The sequence below is a fragment of the Salmo salar genome, chromosome ssa02 (genome assembly GCF_905237065.1).
Source record: "Salmo salar chromosome ssa02, Ssal_v3.1, whole genome shotgun sequence".
NCBI lineage: Eukaryota > Metazoa > Chordata > Actinopteri > Salmoniformes > Salmonidae > Salmo > Salmo salar.
This window is the reverse complement of record NC_059443.1, coordinates 10,419,944-10,440,136: the sequence shown is the minus strand read 5'-3', so window position 1 is coordinate 10,440,136 and position 20,193 is coordinate 10,419,944. Positions and strand designations below refer to the sequence as shown.

At 43.8% G+C, this 20,193-nt stretch overlaps 1 pseudogene; it reads left to right on the top strand.

The window, feature by feature from the left end:
- LOC123733382 (rap guanine nucleotide exchange factor 5-like) overlaps positions 1–20,193 on the top strand; it is a 99,269-nt pseudogene that overhangs the window by 48,877 nt on the left and 30,199 nt on the right.

Genomic DNA, 20,193 nt, shown 5'->3' with positions numbered 1-20,193 from the left:
ACATAGAGAGGCTGTAGGTGGGAGGAGAGCTGGACACAGTGTGAACATAGAGAGGCTGTAGGTGGAGCAGAGAGCTGGATACAGTGTGAACATAGAGAGAGCTGTAGGTGGAAGGAGAGCTGGACACAGTGTGAACACAAAGGCTGTAGGTGGAAGGAGAGCTGGACACAGTGGGAACATAGAGAGGCTGTAGGTGGAAGGAGAGCTGGACACAGTGTGAACATAGAGAGGCTGTAGGTGGAAGGAGAGCTGGACACAGTGTGAACACAAAGGCTGTAGGTGGAAGGAGAGCTGGACACAGTGGGAACATAGAGAGGCTGTAGGTGGAAGGAGAGCTGGACACAGTGGGAACATAGAGAGGCTGTAGGTGGAGCAGAGAGCTGGATGGCGTTGGAGCCAACCGTAACAGGCGGTGGGAGGAGTTTAGATTCATATGGGAAAAGATCAACGTTACAAAAGAGGTCAGAGGGGTGGAATTCACTTTTCAGAGAACAGAAATAAATAAATAAATATATATATATATATATATATATATATATATATATATTTATTTATGAGCACATTTTTGGATGGTCTGCATCTTTGAAGAAACCTACTGATACTTGAAGGTAGCTTTAATGATCATACAAGCTTTAAATTTAAAATGTTTAATAAATGTATTCAATTCATTCAATTCTATCCAATTACATTGGATTTGAATAAGTTTTAGCAGTGGTGTAAACTACACTGCTCAAAAAAATAAAGGGAACACTAAAATAACACATCCTAGATCTGAATGAATGAAATAATCTTATTAAATACTTTTTTCTTTACATAGTTGAATGTGCTGACAACAAAATCACACAAAAATAATCAATGGAAATCCAATTTATCAACACATGGTGGTCTGGATTTGGAGTCACACTCAAAATTAAAGTGGAAAACCACACTACAGGCTGATCCAACTTTGATGTAATGTCCTTAAAACAAGTCAAAATGAGGCTCAGTAGTGTGTGTGGCCTCCACGTGCCTGTATGGCCTCCCTACAACGCCTGGGCATGCTCCTGATGAGGTGGCGGATGATCTCCTGAGGATCTCCTCCCAGACCTGGACTAAAGCATCCGCCAACTCCTGGACAGTCTGTGGTCCAACGTGGCGTTGGTGGATGGAGCGAGACATGATGTCCCAGATGTGCTCAATTGGATTCAGGTCTGGGGAACGGGCGGGCCAGTCCATAGCATCAATGCCTTCCTCTTGCAGGAACTGCTGACACACTCCAGCCACATGAGGTCTAGCATTGTCTTGCATTAGGAGGGACCCAGGGCCAACCACACCAGCATATGGTCTCACAAGGGGTCTGAGGATCTCATCTCGGTACCTAATGGCAGTCAGGCTACCTCTGGCGAGCACATGGAGGGCTGTGCGGCCCCCCAAAGAAATGCCACCCCACACCATGACTGACCCACCGCCAAACCGGTCATGCTGGAGGATGTTGCAGGCAGCAGAACGTTCTCCACGGCGTCTCCAGACTGTCACGTCTGTCACATGTGCTCAGTGTGAACCTGCTTTCATCTGTGAAGAGCACAGGGCGCCAGTGGCGAATTTGCCAATCTTGGTGTTCTCTGGCAAATGCCAAACGTCCTGCACGGTGTTGGGCTGTAAGCACAACCCCCACCTGTGGACGTCGGGCCCTCATACCACCCTCAAGGAGTCTGTTTCTGACCGTTTGAGCAGACACATGCACATTTGTGGCCTGCTGGAGGTCGTTTTGCAGAGCTCTGGCAGTGCTCCTCCTGCTCCTCCTTGCACAAAGGCGGAGGTAGCGGTCCTGCTGCTGGGTTGTTGGCCTCCTCCACGTCTCCTGATGTACTGGCCTGTCTCCTGGTAGCGCCTCCTGCTCTGGACACTACGCTGACAGACACAGCAAACCTTCTTGCCACAGCTCGCATTGATGTGCCATCCTGGATGAGCTGCACTACCTGAGCCACTTGTGTGGGTTGTAGACTCCGTCTAATGCTACCACTAGAGTGAAAGCACCGCCAGCATTCAAAAGTGACCAAAACATCAGCCAGGAAGCATAGGAACTGAGAAGTGGTCTGTGGTTACCACCTGCAGAACCACTCCTTTATTGGGGGTGTCTTGCTAATTGCCTATAATTTCCACCTGTTGTCTATTCCATTTGCACAACAGCATGTGAAATGTATTGTCAATCAGTGTTGCTTCCTAAGTGGACAGTTTGATTTCACAGAAGTGTGATTGACTTGGAGTTACATTGTGTTGTTTAAGTGTTCCCTTTATTTTTTGAGCAGTATACTTAAGTAAAAATACTTTAAAGTACTTCTTTAGTTGTTTTTTTTGAGTATGTGTAATTTACTATTTATATATTTTTTTACTTTTACATTCCTAAAGAAAATAATATAATTTTTACTCCATACATTTAGCCTGACACCCAAAAATTGTCCAATTCACACACTTATCAAGAGAATATCCCTGGTCATCCCTATTGCCTCTGATCTGGTGGACTCACTAAACACAAATGCTTCGTTTGTAAATTATATCTGAGTGTTGTAGTGTACCCCTGGCTATTTGTTCTGTCTGGTTTGCTTAATATAAGGAATTTGAAATTATTTATACTTTTACTTTTGATACTTAAGTACATTTTAGCAATTCCATTTACTTTTGACTCTTAAGTATATTTAATACCAAATACTTTTAGCCTTTTACACAAGTAGTATTTTACTGGGTGACTTCACTTTTACTTGAGTCATTTCTATGAAGGTGTCTTTACTTTTACTTAAGTATTACTATTGAGTACTTTTTCCACTACTGAGTTTTAGCCAATTCTATTGGATGCTGTTGTAAATTATGTGTTTCCTGTTTTACAGAGCCCCTCCTGGATGACTTCCTGTTGACATACCTGGTGTTCATGTCAACCAGTGATCTGTGTCAAGCTCTTCTGGTACAATATCCTTCTACTTCAGGCTGTGGTGGTCACCTCTAGAATATAGTACACCACCCTTATCACTAGACTAGAGTATACAACCCTTACCTCTAGACTAAAGTACACAACCCTTACCTCTAGACTACAGTATACAACCCTTACCTCTAGACTACAGTATACCACCCTTACCTCTAGACTACAGTACACAACTCTTACCTCTAGACTACAGTATACCACCCTTACCTCTAGACTACAGTATACCACCCTTACCTCTAGACTACAGTATACCACCCTTACCTCTAGACTACAGTACACCACCCTTACCTCTAGACTACAGTACACAACCCTTACCTCTAGACTATAGTACCTTTTCTCTAGACTACAATACACAACCCTTACCTCTAGACTACAGTACACAACTCTTACCTCTAGACTACAGTACACAACCCTTATCGCTAGACTACAGTATATCACCCTTACCTCTAGACTACAGTACACAACCCTTACCTCTAGACTACAGTACCTTGCCTCTAGACTACAGTACCTTACCTCTATACTACAGTACCTTACCTCTAGACTACAGTACCTTATCTCTAGACTACAGTACCTTACATCTAGACTACAGTACCTTACCTCTAGACTACAGTACCTTATCTCTAGACTACAGTACCTTATCTCTAGACTACAGTACCTTATCTCTAGACTACAGTACCTTACCTCTACACTACAGTACTTCACCTCTAGACTACAGTACCTAATCTCTAGACTAGAGTAACGTATCTCTAGGCTACAGTACCTTACCTCTAGACTACAGTACCTTGCCTCTAGACTACAGTACACAATCCTTATCTCTAAACTACAGTATACCACCCTTAACTCTAGACTACAGTATACCACCCTTACCTCTAGACTACAGTACGAAACTCTTACCTCTAGACTACAGTACACAACCCTTACCTCTAGACTACAGTACACAACCCTTACCTCTAGACTACAGTACACAACCCTTACCTCTAGACTACAGTATACAACCCTTACCTCTAGACTACAGTATACCACCCTTACCTCTAGACTACAGTACCTGACCTCTAGACTACAGTATACCACCCTTACCTCTAGACTACAGTACGAAACTCTTACCTCTAGACTACAGTACACAACCCTTACCTCTAGACTATAGTATACAACCCTTACCTCTAGACTACAGTACACCACCCTTACCTCTAGACTACAGTACACCACCCTTACCTCTAGACTACAGTATACAACCCTTACCTCTAGACTACAGTAAACAACCCTTACCTCTAGACTACAGTACACAACCCTTACCTCTAGACTATAGTACCTTTTCTCTAGACTACAATACACAACCCTTACCTCTAGACTACAGTACACAACTCTTACCTCTAGACTACAGTATACCACCCTTACCTCTAGACTACAGTATATCACCCCTTATCTATAGACTACAGTACACCACCCTTATCTCTAGACTACAGTATACCACCCTTACCTCTAGACTACAGTATATCACCCTTACCTCTAGACTACAGTACACCACCCTTACCTCTAGACTACAGTACACCACCCTTACCTCTAGACTACAGTAAACAACCCTTACCTCTAGACTACAGTACACAACCCTTACCTCTAGACTATAGTACCTTTTCTCTAGACTACAATACACAACCCTTACCTCTAGACTACAGTACACAACTCTTACCTCTAGACTACAGTATACCACCCTTACCTCTAGACTACAGTATATCACCCTTATCTATAGACTACAGTACACAACCCTTATCTCTAGACTACAGTATACCACCCTTACCTCTAGACTACAGTATATCACCCTTACCTCTAGACTACAGTACACAACCCTTACCTCTAGACTACAGTACATCACCCTTATCTCTAGACTACAGTATACCACCGTTACCTCTAGAATACAGTACCTTACCTCTAGAATACAGTACCTTACCTCTAGGCTACAGTACCTTACCTCCAGGCTACAGTACCTTACCTCTAGGCTACAGTACCTTACCTCTAGGCTGCAGTACCTTACCTCTAGGCTACAGTACCTTACCTCTAGGCTACAGTACCTTACCTCTAGACTACAGTACCTTACCTCTAGACTACAGTACCTTACCTCTAGACTACAGTACACAACCCTTACCTCTAGACTACAGTACACAACTCTTACCTCTAGACTACAGTACACAACCCTTACCTCTAGACTACAGTACACAACCCTTATCTCTAGACTACAGTACACAACCCTTATCTCTAGACTACAGTATACCACCCTTACCTCTAGACTACAGTATACAACCCTTACCTCTAGACTACAGTATACCACCCTTACCTCTAGACTACAGTACCTGACCTCTAGACTACAGTATACCACCCTTACCTCTAGACTACAGTACGAAACTCTTACCTCTAGACTACAGTACACAACCCTTACCTCTAGACTATAGTATACAACCCTTACCTCTAGACTACAGTACACCACCCTTACCTCTAGACTACAGTACACCACCCTTACCTCTAGACTACAGTATACAACCCTTACCTCTAGACTACAGTAAACAACCCTTACCTCTAGACTACAGTACACAACCCTTACCTCTAGACTATAGTACCTTTTCTCTAGACTACAATACACAACCCTTACCTCTAGACTACAGTACACAACTCTTACCTCTAGACTACAGTATACCACCCTTACCTCTAGACTACAGTATATCACCCTTATCTATAGACTACAGTACACCACCCTTATCTCTAGACTACAGTATACCACCCTTACCTCTAGACTACAGTATATCACCCTTACCTCTAGACTACAGTACACCACCCTTACCTCTAGACTACAGTACACCACCCTTACCTCTAGACTACAGTACACAACCCTTACCTCTAGACTATAGTACCTTTTCTCTAGACTACAATACACAACCCTTACCTCTAGACTACAGTACACAACCCTTACCTCTAGACTATAGTACCTTTTCTCTAGACTACAATACACAACCCTTACCTCTAGACTACAGTACACAACTCTTACCTCTAGACTACAGTATACCACCCTTACCTCTAGACTACAGTATATCACCCTTATCTATAGACTACAGTACACCACCCTTATCTCTAGACTACAGTATACCACCCTTACCTCTAGACTACAGTATATCACCCTTACCTCTAGACTACAGTACACCACCCTTACCTCTAGACTACAGTACACCACCCTTACCTCTAGACTACAGTACACAACCCTTACCTCTAGACTATAGTACCTTTTCTCTAGACTACAATACACAACCCTTACCTCTAGACTACAGTACACAACTCTTACCTCTAGACTACAGTATACCACCCTTACCTCTAGACTACAGTATATCACCCTTATCTATAGACTACAGTACACAACCCTTATCTCTAGACTACAGTATACCACCCTTACCTCTAGACTACAGTATATCACCCTTACCTCTAGACTACAGTACACAACCCTTACCTCTAGACTACAGTACATCACCCTTATCTCTAGACTACAGTACATCACCTTTATCTCTAGACTACAGTACACCACCCTTACCTCTAGAATACAGTACCTTACCTCTAGAATACAGTACCTTACCTCTAGGCTACAGTACCGTACCTCTAGGCTACAGTACCTTACCTCTAGGCTACAGTACCTTACCTCTGGGCTACAGTACCTTACCTCTAGGCTACAGTACCTTACCTCTGGACTACAGTACCTTACCTCTAGACTACAGTACCTTACCTCTAGACTACAGTACCTTACCTCTAGACTACAGTACACAACCCTTACCTCTAGACTACAGTACACAACTCTTACCTCTAGACTACAGTACACAACCCTTACCTCTAGACTACAGTACACAACCCTTATCTCTAGACTACAGTACACAACCCTTATCTCTAGACTACAGTATACCACCCTTACCTCTAGACTACAGTACCTTGCCTCTAGACTACAGTACCTTACCTCTATACTACAGTACCTTATCTCTAGACTACAGTACCTTACCTCTAGACTACAGTACCTTACCTCTAGACTACAGTACCTTACCTCTAGACTACAGTACCTTACCTCTAGACTACAGTACCTTGCCTCTAGACTACAGTACACAATCCTTCTCTAAACTACAGTATACCACCCTTAACTCTAGACTACAGTACACAACCCTTACCTCTAGACTACAGTACCTTACCTCTAGACTACATTACCTTACCTTTAGACTACAGTACACAACCCTTACCTCTAGACTACAGTACATCACCCTTATCTCTGGACTACAGTACATCACCCTTATCTCTAGACTACAGTATACCACCCTTACCTCCTAGAATACAGTACCTTACCTCTAGGCTACAGTACCGTACCTCCTAGGCTACAGTACCTTACCTCTAGGCTACAGTACCTTACCTCTAGGCTACAGTACCTTACCTCTAGGCTACAGTACCTTACCTCTAGGCTGCAGTACCTTACCTCCTAGACTACAGTACCTTACCTCTAGACTACAGTACCTTACCTCTAGACTACAGTACCTTACCTCTAGACTACAGTACCTTACCTCTAGACTACAGTACCTTACCTCTAGACTACAGTACACAACCCTTACCTCTAGACTACAGTACACAACTCTTACCTCTAGACTACAGTATACCACCCTTACCTCTAGACTACAGTACACAACCCTTATCTCTAGACTACAGTACACAACCCTTATCTCTAGACTACAGTATACCACCCTTACCTCTAGACTACAGTACACAACCCTTACCTCTAGACTACAGTACCTTACCTCTAGACTACATTACCTTACCTTTAGACTACAGTACATTACCCTTACCTCTAAAGTTACCGACTGTTTCTGTACTACACACACACACACACACACACACACACACACACCTCACCCTTAAACCCACTACACACATACACCTCACAACTTGGAACAATTAAAAATAGCAGTGTTCATCCTGTTGGCCTAGCTAATGTCAATACACACAACGCTCTCCTGCTACAGTACGTTACCTCTAGACTACAGTATACCACCCTTACCTCTAGACTACAGTACATTACCTCTAGACTACAGTACACCACCCTTACCTCTAGACTACGGTACCTTATCTCTAGACTACAGTACCTTACCTCTACACTACAGTACTTCACCTCTAGACTACAGTACCTTATCTCTAGACTAGAGTGCCGTATCTCTAGGCTACAGTAACTTACCTCTAGGCTACAGTATATCACCCTTAACTCTGGACTACAGTATACCACCCTTACCTCTAGACTACAGTACACAACTCTTACCTCTGGACTACAGTATACCACCCTTACCTCTAGACTACAGTATACCACCCTTACCTCTAGACTACAGTATACCACCCTTACCTCTAGACTACAGTACACCACCCTTACCTCTAGACTACAGTACACCACCCTTACCTCTAGACTACAGTACACCACCCTTACCTCTAGACTACAGTACCTTACCTTTAGACTACAGTACATTACCCTTACCTCTAAAGTTACCGACTGTTCTGTACCACACACACACACACACACACACACACACACACAAACACCTCACCCTTAAACCCACTACACACATACACCTCACAGCTTGGAACAATTAAAAATAGCAGTGTTCATCCTGTTGGCCTAGCTAATGTCAATACACACAACGCTCTCCTGCTACAGTGCGTTACCTCTAGACTACAGTATACCACCCTTACCTCTAGACTACAGTACATTACCTCTAGACTACAGTACACCACCCTTACCTCTAGACTACATATACCACCCTTACCTCTAGACTACATTAAAATAGCGGTGTTGATCCTGTTGGCCTAGCTAATGTCAATACACACAACGCCTACTGTGAGCCCGCTCTCCTGCTGTGCTGATGCCTTAACTCATGGAGCCCACCTATTGTTCAAGGAGACACCACCAGGGGAAAGACAAAGGGAAGGAGGTTCTGGACAGGAAACGTCAGGTCCTGCACCTGGTGACACAGTGGACAACACTGTACAGAGACTTCCTACGAGAAGACGAGCATGTTAAACTCTTCATGAAGGTATGACAGAGCGAGGAGGAGAAGAAGAAGGGATATTATAGCCTGTTTCCAGATTTGTTTGTGCTTTCTTTCAAACTCCTCTAGTCATTTATAAGGAGTTGGCAAGACAAATGTGGGGCCAGGCTAAGGATATGGGACTGTGAGATGACCTTAAAATAAGTGATATCATGATGATATGGGAGGGTGAAAACATACATTAGATGTTGTCTTTGTATATGGGAGGCTGAAAACAGACATTAGATGTTGTCTTTGTGTATCAGACATTGAAAACAGACATTAGATGTTGTCTTTGTGTTTTAGACATTGAAAACAGACATTAGATGTTGTCTTTGTGTTTCAAACATTGAAAACAGACATATGTTGTCTTTGTGTATCAGACATTGAAAACAGACATTAGATGTTGTCTTTGTGTTTCAGACATTGTATCGTTTCCTCCTGGATGACCTTTATGAGTATCCAACTCTAGAGAAGGAGCAGAAGGACCTACAGAAACTCTTGCGGCTGCATCGCAGACAGTGAGTGGCCATAGGAATTGAATAATGGAAACATTTTATATGATGAATTAGTTACACTGCATGACCAAAAGTATGTGGACACCTGCTCGTCGAACATCTCATTACAAAATCATTGACATTAATATGGAGTTGCCCCCCGCTGCTATAACAGCCTCCAGGCTTTCCACTAGATGTTGGAACATAGCTGCAGGGACTTGCTTCCATTCAGCCACACGATCATTAGTGAGGTCGGGCACTGATGTTGAGCAATTAGTCCTGGCTCACAGTCGCGTTCAAATTCTTCTGAAAGGTGTTTGATGGGTTGAGGTGCAGGGGTTATTGTCATGCTGAAACAGGAAAGGGCCTTCCCCAAACTGTTGCCACAAATCTCCACCCGGCACAGCTAGAAGAGGACTGGCCACCCCTCATGCCTGGTTCCTCTCTAGGTTTCTTCCTAGGTTCTGGCCTTTCTAGGGAGTTTTTCCTAGCCACCGTGCTTCTACACCTGCATTGCTTGCTGTTTGGGGTTTTAGGCTGGGTTTCTGTACAGCACTTTGAGATATCAGCTGATGTAAGAAGGGCTTAATAAATACATTTGATTTTATTTGATTTGAAAGTTGGAAGCACAGTATCGTCTAGAATGTCATTGTATAATGTAGCGTTAAGATTTCCCTTCATTGGAAATAAGTGGCCTAGCCCAAACCATGCAAAACAGCCCCAGACCATTATTCATCCTCCACCAAACTTTACAGTTGGCACTATGCATTCGTGCAGGTAGCGTTCTCCTGGAATCCGCCAAATCCAGATTAGTCTGTCGGACTGCCAGATGGTGAAGCGTGATTCATCACTCCAGAGAACTCCAGTTTCCACTTCTCCAGATTACAATGGCGGCGAGCTTTATACCACTCCAGCCGATGCTTGGCATTGCGCATGGTGATCTTAGGCTTGTACGCAGCTGCTCGGCCACAATAACCCATTTCATGAAGCTCCCGATGACCAGTTCTTGTGCTGACATTGCTTCCGGAGGCAGTTCGAAATCAGTGGTGAGTGATGCAACCGAGGACAGAAGAGCTATGCGTTCTGTGAGCTTGTGTGGCCTACCACTTCGCGGCTGAGCCGTTGTTGATCCTAGATATTTCCACTTCACAATAACAGCAATTACAGTTGACCAGGGCAGCTCTTGCAGGGCACACATTTTTACTAACTGACTTGTTAGAATGGTGGCATCCTATGACAGCCCCATGTTGAGCTCTTCAGTAAGGCCATTCTATTGCCAATGTTTGTCTATGGAAATGGCTATGTGCTTGATTTTATACACTGGCTATTTCAGGTGTGGCTGAAATAGCTGAAATAGCCGAATGCACTAATTTCAAGGGGTGTCCACACACTTTTGGATATATAGTGTGTTTATGTTAATGTATGCGTGGATTATTTCTCCTAAGTGTGAATTCCGAACATGTAGCTGGTAAACAGGAAATGTGACTTTGTGTGCATGTCAAATGGCACACTTTTCCCTGTATAGTGCACTAATTCTGACCAGAGCCCTATAGGCCTATCACACTACTCCCTATTGGCCTGTAAAGAGAATAGGGTGACATTTGAGATGCGTTTTTTTGTACTAAAAGAGTGAGTCAAAACTGAAAACACTTATGAATATAGATCAACTGTCCTAGAGGCAGAGAGAGTCATGTGTCCTCCAACACCACCACCCATGAATGGAAACATGTACTGTAGAGGGCTGTTTTTATGATCTCAACTGTATTCATACTAAATTAATCCATTGATAAATTAAGAGTAGTTGCAGTGTTTGGGCCTGTGTTGTTGCTCTGTTTGGGGCTGTTGTGCTAATTTGGGCTGTTGTTGTTGTGCTGTTTGTGGCTGTGCTGTTGTGCTGTTTGGAGCTGTGTTGTACTGTTTGGGGCTGTGTTGTCGTCCCGTTTGGGGCTGTGTTGTCGTCCCGTTTGGGGCTGTGTTGTCGTCCCGTTTGGGGAGTGTGTTGTCGTCCCGTTTGGGGAGTGTGTTGTCGTCCCGTTTGGGGAGTGTGTTGTCGTCCCGTTTGGGGGAGTGTGTTGTCGTCCCGTTTGGGAGTGTGTTGTCGTCCCGTTTGGGAGTGTGTTGTCGTCCCGTTTGGGGGAGTGTGTTGTCGTCCCGTTTGGGGCTGTGTTGTCGTCCCCGTTTGGGGAGTGTGTTGTCGTCCCGTTTGGGGCTGTGTTGTCGTCCCGTTTGGGGGGAGTGTGTTGTCGTCCCGTTTGGGGCTGTGTTGTCGTCCCGTTTGGGGCTGTGTTGTCGTCCCGTTTGGGGCTGTGTTGTCGTCCCGTTTGGGGCTGTGTTGTCGTCCCGTTTGGGGCTGTGTTATCGTCCCGTTTGGGGCTGTGTTGTCGTCCCGTTTGGGGCTGTGTTGTCGTCTCGTTTGGGGCTGTGTTGTTGTACTGTTTGAGGCTGTGTTGTTGTGCTGTTTGGGGCTGTGTTGTTGTGCTGTTGGGGTCTCTGAGTTCCTCTCCTTCTGTATCAGGGGTCTAAGACACGTAGGAAGAATATCTGGGAAAGCACAACCTGTGACAGAGAGGCCTGTTGTTCCATTTCTACTGTTGGTTCTAATATTGCCGTAGCATTGAGGATTCCTTCCTTGCTGACAAACGCACACATCCAAGAACACCCAGAATATAGGAACATGTGTCCATTGAGTGGGACACATCCCATGTCAACCCTCCCCTCATCCCTCCTACGTTCCTTCTCCTCACCTACTCCCTCCCCTACCAAATTCACATAGAAATGTGAGTTATAGATCTGTTATTGTAATTGAAAGCAAGTCTAAGGAGTGGTAAATCTGTTCTATGTGTGCTATTTCTGTGCTTCCTGTTTTTGAGATTACTTTGGGTTTTGTACACCAGCTTCAAACAGCTGAAAATACAATATTTTTGGTTATTGAAAATATATTTCACAGCGGTTTAGATGGTACAATGATTCTCTACACTATACATTGCTTGTTTTGTCAAACTGAAATTAGGCAACCTATTTGAATGTTAGCAACCAGGAAATGGTGGACCGTTTTCTACATATTGCACCTTTAATCAGGACCATGACCCATGTCACCTAACCTTGACTTTTCTAATCAGGACCGTGACTCATGTCACCTAGCCTTGACTAATCTAGTTGATTGATGGAAAATCACAGTACTACCAGGTTACTAGTTAATAAATGGAAAATCACAGTACTACCAGGTTACTAGTTGATAAATGGAAAATCACAGTACTACCAGGTTACTAGTTGATTGATGGAAAATCACAGTACTACCAGGTTACTAGTTGATTGATGGAAAATCACAGTACTACCAGGTTACTAGTTGATAAATGGAAAATCACAGTACTACCAGGTTACTAGTTAATAAATGGAAAATCACAGTACTACCAGGTTAGTAGTTGATAAATAGAAAATCACAGTACTACCAGGTTAAAATCACAGTACTACCGCCCGTCCAGCATCACTACTCTGGACGGTTCTAACTTAGAATATGTGGACAACTACAAATACCTAGGTGTCTGGTTAGACTGTAAACTCTCCTTCCAGACTCACATCAAACATCTCCAATCCAAAGTTAAATCTAGAATTGGCTTCCTATTTCGCAACAAAGCATCTTTCACTCATGCTGCCAAACATACCCTCATATAACTGACCATCCTACCGATCCTCGACGACATCATTTACAAAATAGTCTCCAATACCCTACTCAATAAATTGGATGCAGTCTATCACAGTGCCATCCGTTTTGTCACCAAAGCCCCATATACTACCCACCACTCGACCTGTACGCTCTCGTTGGCTGGCCCTCACTTCATACTCGTCGCCAAACCCACTGGCTCCAGGTCATCTACAAGACTCTGCTAGGTAAAGTTCCCCCTTATCTCAGCTCGCTGGTCACCATAGCAGCACCCACCTGTAGCACGCGCTCCAGCAGGTATATCTCTCTGGTCACCCCCCAAAGCCAATTCCTCCTTCGTCCGCCTCTCCTTCCAGTTCTCTGCTGCCAATGACAGGTACAAACATCAAAAATCTCTAAAACTGGAAACACTTATCTCCCTCACTAGCTTTAAGCACCAGCTGTCAGAGCAGCTCACAGATCACTGCACCTGTACTTTGCCCAGCTATAATTTAGTCCAAACAACTACCTCTTCCCCTACTGTATTTATTTATTTATTTATTTAGCTCCATTGCACCCCATTATTTCTATTTCTACTTTGCACTTTCTTCCACTGCAAATCTACCATTCCAGTGTTTTACTTGCTATATTGTATTTACTTTGCCACCATGGCCTTTACCTCCCTTATCTCACCTCATTTGCTCACTTTGTATATAGACGTATTTTTTCTACTACTATTATTGACTGTAGGTTTGTTTTTACTCCATGTGTAACTCTGTGTTGTTGTATGTGTCAAACTGCTTTGCTTTATCTTGCCCAGGTCACAATTGTAAATGAAAACTTGTTCTCAACTTGCCTACCTGGTTAAATAAAGGTGAAAAAAAAAGAAAAAAAAAAGAGTTGATTGAAACGGTTCAAAACGAGTGTGTGTATGTTTTTTTTTTGTCGTTCTTGTCTCATGGTCTAATTGTTTGATTTTTGTTTCTCTCTCCAGTACAGCGGAGGGAGTATTCACCCCACAGAAAGGTAAGAGGCCAAACTGCATGAGATGAGTATTCACCCCACAGAAAGGTAAGAGGCCAAACTGCATGAGATGAGTATTCACCCCCACAGAAAGGTAAGAGGCCAAACTGCATGAGATGAGTATTCACCCCACAGAAAGGTAAGAGGCCAAAACTGCATGAGATGAGTATTCACCCCACAGAAAGGTAAGAGGCCAAAACTGCATGAGATGAGTATTCACCCCACAGAAAGGTAAGAGGGTCAAACTGCATGATATGAGTATTCACCCCACAGAAAGGTAAGAGGCTAAACTGCATGAGAGGTAATGGAGCTATTGTATGAGTCACAGGAGGCTGCTGAGGGGAGGACAGTGAATGGAATAGCATCAAACACATGGAAACCATGGAAACCATGTGTTGGATGTACTTGATACTATTCCACTCCAGCCATTACCACGAGCCCATCCTCCCTAATTAAGGTTCCACCAACCCCCTGTAGTAAGAGTTGGCCCCCAAGTTTTCTGAGTTAAAACTCCAGCAAATCAGCACCGTGGTTTTTCATTCTGGAAATCTGTTAGTGTCAGGGGGTGGCTCAAGGAAGCAGGAGAGGTGAAGTCAACGCAGGAGACAGAAAAATCTGTAAACACACTTTTAATGGGTATCCACTCAGACCGAAAACTAGGTAGGGCAGGCCGCATAAAACAAATGCTCAAAAAACCCAACCCAACACAATGCAGGGACGCAGCCCACAATAACCTCTGCGGAAATCACAGGCAGAGGGTAACACTTGTTCCTCAAACAACATACGTCCTGACATAGAACAATCACGCACAAAAAAACAATCCTACCTAGCTAGACTAAATACCCCCCCCCTAACAACTAATACAAAACAGGTGCGTGCCTAACCTAGACCTAACCAACAGAAAGTGAAACAGAGGATCGGTGGCAGCTAGTAGGCCGGACGACGACCGCACGAGCGCCGCCCGGGCGAGGAGGGGCGCCACCTTCCGTCGGTGTCGTGACAGTTAGAAAGTATTTCCGCATAATACAGAGATATACATATGTGATTGAATACAAATGTAACAAGGTTTGAAATAATGTTTTAGTAAAATATTATGTCTGTTTGTGTCACGGCCGTCGTAGTGAGGTAGACCAAAACGTAGCGGGAAAATGTATACTCATCTTTATTTGAAGAAGGAAAAACTAAATAAACACGTATACAAAAACAAACAACTCCAAACAGTCCCATCAGGTGCAACAAACACTAAACTAGGAAATAACTACCCACAAACCCCCATAGAACAAACACCCCTATAAATAGGAACCTTCAATCAGAGGCAACAAAAGCAGCTGCCTCCAATTGAAGGTCCAACCCAATAAACACCACATAGAAATATACCAACTAGAAATAACATAGAAATACACTAACATAGAACATAACCCAAACAACCCCGAAACACCCTAAACAAACAACCCCTGCCACGCCCTGACCAACCTGCAATAACAAACAGCCCCTTTTCTGGTCAGGATGTGACAGTTTGGGCTTCTTGCGGTCAATTTACAGTCTACAAATTATTTGTAATTATGTTCTGGCCTCCTGATCATCCGCTCAAGAAAAAAATGGGCCCGCGGCTGAATCTAGTTGATTTTTAGGGATGTGTTTACTTTTGACGCCGGGTTTCCTTATCCTATTTGCAACGTTTGGGTCATTAAATACTATTGTCCTCTTGTTTCCTGCAAACCACAAGAGTCCAGGTTAGAATTTTACTCACACAGTATGAATGTGTTCTCAATTCCTGTATTCCTTCTATTTAGCAACTCTTTCCCACCAACTGAGCCTGAAAGGAGCGGGCTCCCGACCAGAAAACACAAGGGAGACCAGGGAAGGTGGGTCGGTCCTAAAATCTGCCTGCGTCTCAAATGGCACCCTATTCCCTATATGTGCACTACTTTGACGGGCCCTCTGCATTGATCACCCTGTCTTTCTATTTCTTCTTCCTACATTCCTCCCAACATCATTGTTTCCAAAAGTTTGTGTTCGGCTGATGACGTTCTGTATAGAGCATCTCACCATTCTTTTAAGGTAGCAAGCACTGTGAGTAGACAGAGTACAATGGAAATCCTTGGGCTGGGCAGAATGATTTTCTGAACAATGAATCCCAATGGTTTCATGTTAATGATGTCAGTACATGCGGTGATGCATGTGAATTATACATCATTACTGGCGTTGAGATTTCATTGTTCGTTATCGGTCCACCTCTTCCCACACATCACCTCATGTACCACTTTATGTTGCAGGTTAGCCTTTAGCCCATAGGGTTGACCATTCAAATTGCTATGGTCATATTCACTCCATTTTCTCTTCTATGGGATACAGTGTTCTCTTTCTCGCTCTGTCTCTCGTCTTCCTTCCTTCCTCTCCTCTCCCTCCCTCCCTCCTCAGTGTTGTGTCATGTGTCGTGAGCATGGACTCTATCCGATGTGAGGACCTCCATGTTGTGGCCCAGGGCTGCTGCGGAGGTGGCTGAGACTGATTCCCTGGTCCTGCTGTGTCACCTACCCTGGAGGTATTAATCACCCTAACATCCAACACATGAGAAATATCCTTGACTGTCTTCTACCCTGGAGGTATCTAATCTTACCCTAACCTAACCATACCTGAGTAGCTGGTCCTGTTGGTTTGTCATTTCGGTTGAGTAACTAACCACAACATAACTCACACGGGATTCACCAGAGTTCCAATGGTCTGTCTCTCTGACTGCCTGCTTGTTGAAATCCTATCAAATCAAGAGTTTATTGGTCGCGTACACAGATTTGCAGATGTTACCACAAGTGCAGCGAAATGCTTGTGTTTCTAGCTCCAACAGTGCAGTAATACCTAGCAATACAAAACATAATATAAATAAAAACACAATACACACACACACACATCCCAAAAAATAAACTCGAAATATCAGAACAAGCAATGTTATATTTGAGATTCTTCAAAGTAACCACCCTTTGCCTTGATGACAGCTTTGCACACTCTTGGCATTCTCTCAACCAGATTCATGAGGTAGTCACCTGGAATGTGATTTCAATTAACAGGTGTGCTTTGTTAAAGTTAATTTCTGAATTTCTTTCCTTCTTAATGCGTTTGAGCCAATTAGTTGTGTTGTGACAAGGTAGGGGTGGTATACAGAAGATAGTCCTATTTGGTAAAAGACCAAGTCCATATTATGGCAAGAACAACTCAAATAAGCAAAGAGAAATGACAGTCCATCATTACCTTAAGACATGAAGGTCAGTCAATGCGGAACATTTCAAGAACTTCGAGAAAGTTTCTTCAGGTGCGGTCGCAAAAAACCATCAAGCACTATGAAGAAACTGGCCCCCATGAGGACCGCCACAGGAAAGGAAGACCCAGAGTTACCTCTGCTGCAGAAGATTCATTGGAGTTCATTAGAGTTAACTGCACCTCAGATTGCAGCCCAAATAAATACTTCACAGAGTTCAAGTAACAGACATGTCAACATCAACTGTTCAGATGAGACTGAGTGAATCAGGTCTTCATGGGCGAATTGCTGCAAAGAAACCCCTACTAAAGGACACCAATAAGAAGAAGAGACTTGTGTGGCCAAGAAACACGAGCAATGGACATTAGACCAGTGGAAATCTGTCCTTTGAGATTTTGTGCTTCCATCTGCCATGTCTTTGTGAGATGCAGAGTAGGTGAATGGATGATTTCAGCATGTGTGTTCCCACCGTGAAGCATGGAGGAGGAGGTGTGATGGTGTGGGGCTGCATTGCTGGTGACACTGTCTGTGATTTATTTAGAATTCAAGGCACACTTAACCAGCATGGCTACCACAGCATTCTGCAGCGATACACCATCCCATCTGGATTGTGCTTAGTGAGACTATCATTTGTTTTTTAATAGGACAATGCCCATTTGGGCTAATTGACCAAGAAGGGGAGTGATGGAGTGCTGCATCAGATGACCTGGCCTCACAATCACCCAACCTCAACCCAATTGAGATGGTTTGGGATGAGTTGGACCGCAGAGTAAATTATAAGCAACCAGCAAGTGCTCAGCATCTGTGGGAACTCCTTCAAGACTGTTGGAAAAACATTCCTCATGAAGCTGTTTGAGAGAATGCCAAGAGTGTTCAAAGCTGTCATCAAGGCGGCAAAGGGTGGCTACTTTGAATAATCTCAAGTATAAAATACATTTTGGTTACTACATGATTCCATATGTGTAATTTGATAGTTTGATGTTTTAACTGTTATTCTACAATATACAAAATAGTCAAATAAAGATAATCCCTTGAATGAGTAGTTGTGTCCAAACTTCTGACTGATACTGTGCATGTATATTATGTACATATAATGATGTGTAAAAGACAGTATATGAATAGAAAAGGTGTGTTACAGCAGTAGTTATATAGGATGAGCCTGGACTAGGATACAGTATACACATATAAAGTCTGTCCACCTAAAGCGAGCAGGAATGAACAAAGTCCTGCTGTCCTGACATGTAGTCGTTTTCTGTTGTCAGCCGCTGTGGCTACACTGACTGACTACTGTAGAACAGAACCAACCCTACACTGACTGACTACTGTAGAACAGAACCAACCCTACACTGACTGACTACTGTGGAACAGAACCAACCCTACACTGACTGACTACTGTGGAACAGAACCAACCCTACACTGACTGACTACTGTAGAACAGAACCAACCCTACACTGACTGACTACTGTAGAACAGAACCAACCCTACACTGACTGAGTCCTGCAGAACAGAACCAACCCTACACTGACTGAGTCCTGCAGAACAGAACCAACCCCTACACTGACTGAGTCCTGCAGAACAGAACCAACCCCTACACTGACTGACTCACTGTATAACAGAACCAACCCCTACACTGACTGACTACTGCAGAACAGAACCAACCCTACACTGACTGACTACTGTATAACAGAACCGACCCTGCACTGACTGACTCCTGTATAACAGAACCAACCCTACACTGACTGACTACTGCAGAACAGAACCAACCCTACACTGACTGACTACTGCAGAACAGAACCAACCCCTACACTGACTGACTACTGCAGAACAGAACCAACCCTACACTGACTGAGTCCTGTAGAAGAGAACCAACCCTACACTGACTGACTACTGTGGAACAGAACCAACCCTACACTGACTGACTACTGTAGAACAGAACCAACCCCTACACTGACTGACTACTGTAGAACAGAACCAACCCTACACTGACTGAGTCCTGCAGAACAGAACCAACCCGGCACTGGGACACTTATCTACCCCAGATAGCAGGTGACACGCTGGCTGACATATTTATAATGGCTGTGCTGTGTGTGATGCTTCCTCTCTCCAGAGAAACTCCTCCTGAAGCCTCAGGACAGGCTCTACTCTGATTCGCTGACAGCAGTGGGAGGCTGCATGTGTGCAGAAAGGATCTGAGTGAAGTCATGGTAGGAATCACAATGAGTCCACTTCAATGCAGTTCCTCAGCAGGCTACAATGTGAATGAATCTAGCAGAGGTGACAGTCCTCAGGCCTCCTATCAAGCTACTTCTGCATTTGGTTTATCACATTATATACCTGATTCCTACTGGATATGCTTCCAGCCTATATCCCACAGGGTCATATCACACCAGAAAAGAACATGTTCTTACATAACCCGACGAACATATATCATATTCATTTCTCCTCTCAGAACCCGTTCACAGACAACGCAGAGCTACAACAGAGGCCAGCTCGCATGCTGAGTATGAACACATGGGACGTGGCTGTCACCCTTACAAACTTTGACTGGAGTGTCTTCAACTCAATACATGAGGTCCGTTGACATCATCTTTTGTCCATCACCTACACTATGCATCGTCCCAATTGGCACCCGATTCACTATAGTGCCCTTTTGTTTTTACCAGGCCAATAGAGCTCTGGTCAAAAGTAGTGCGCTATAAAGGGAATGGGTGCCATTTAGGACACAATTAAATATATTAGTGATTCAA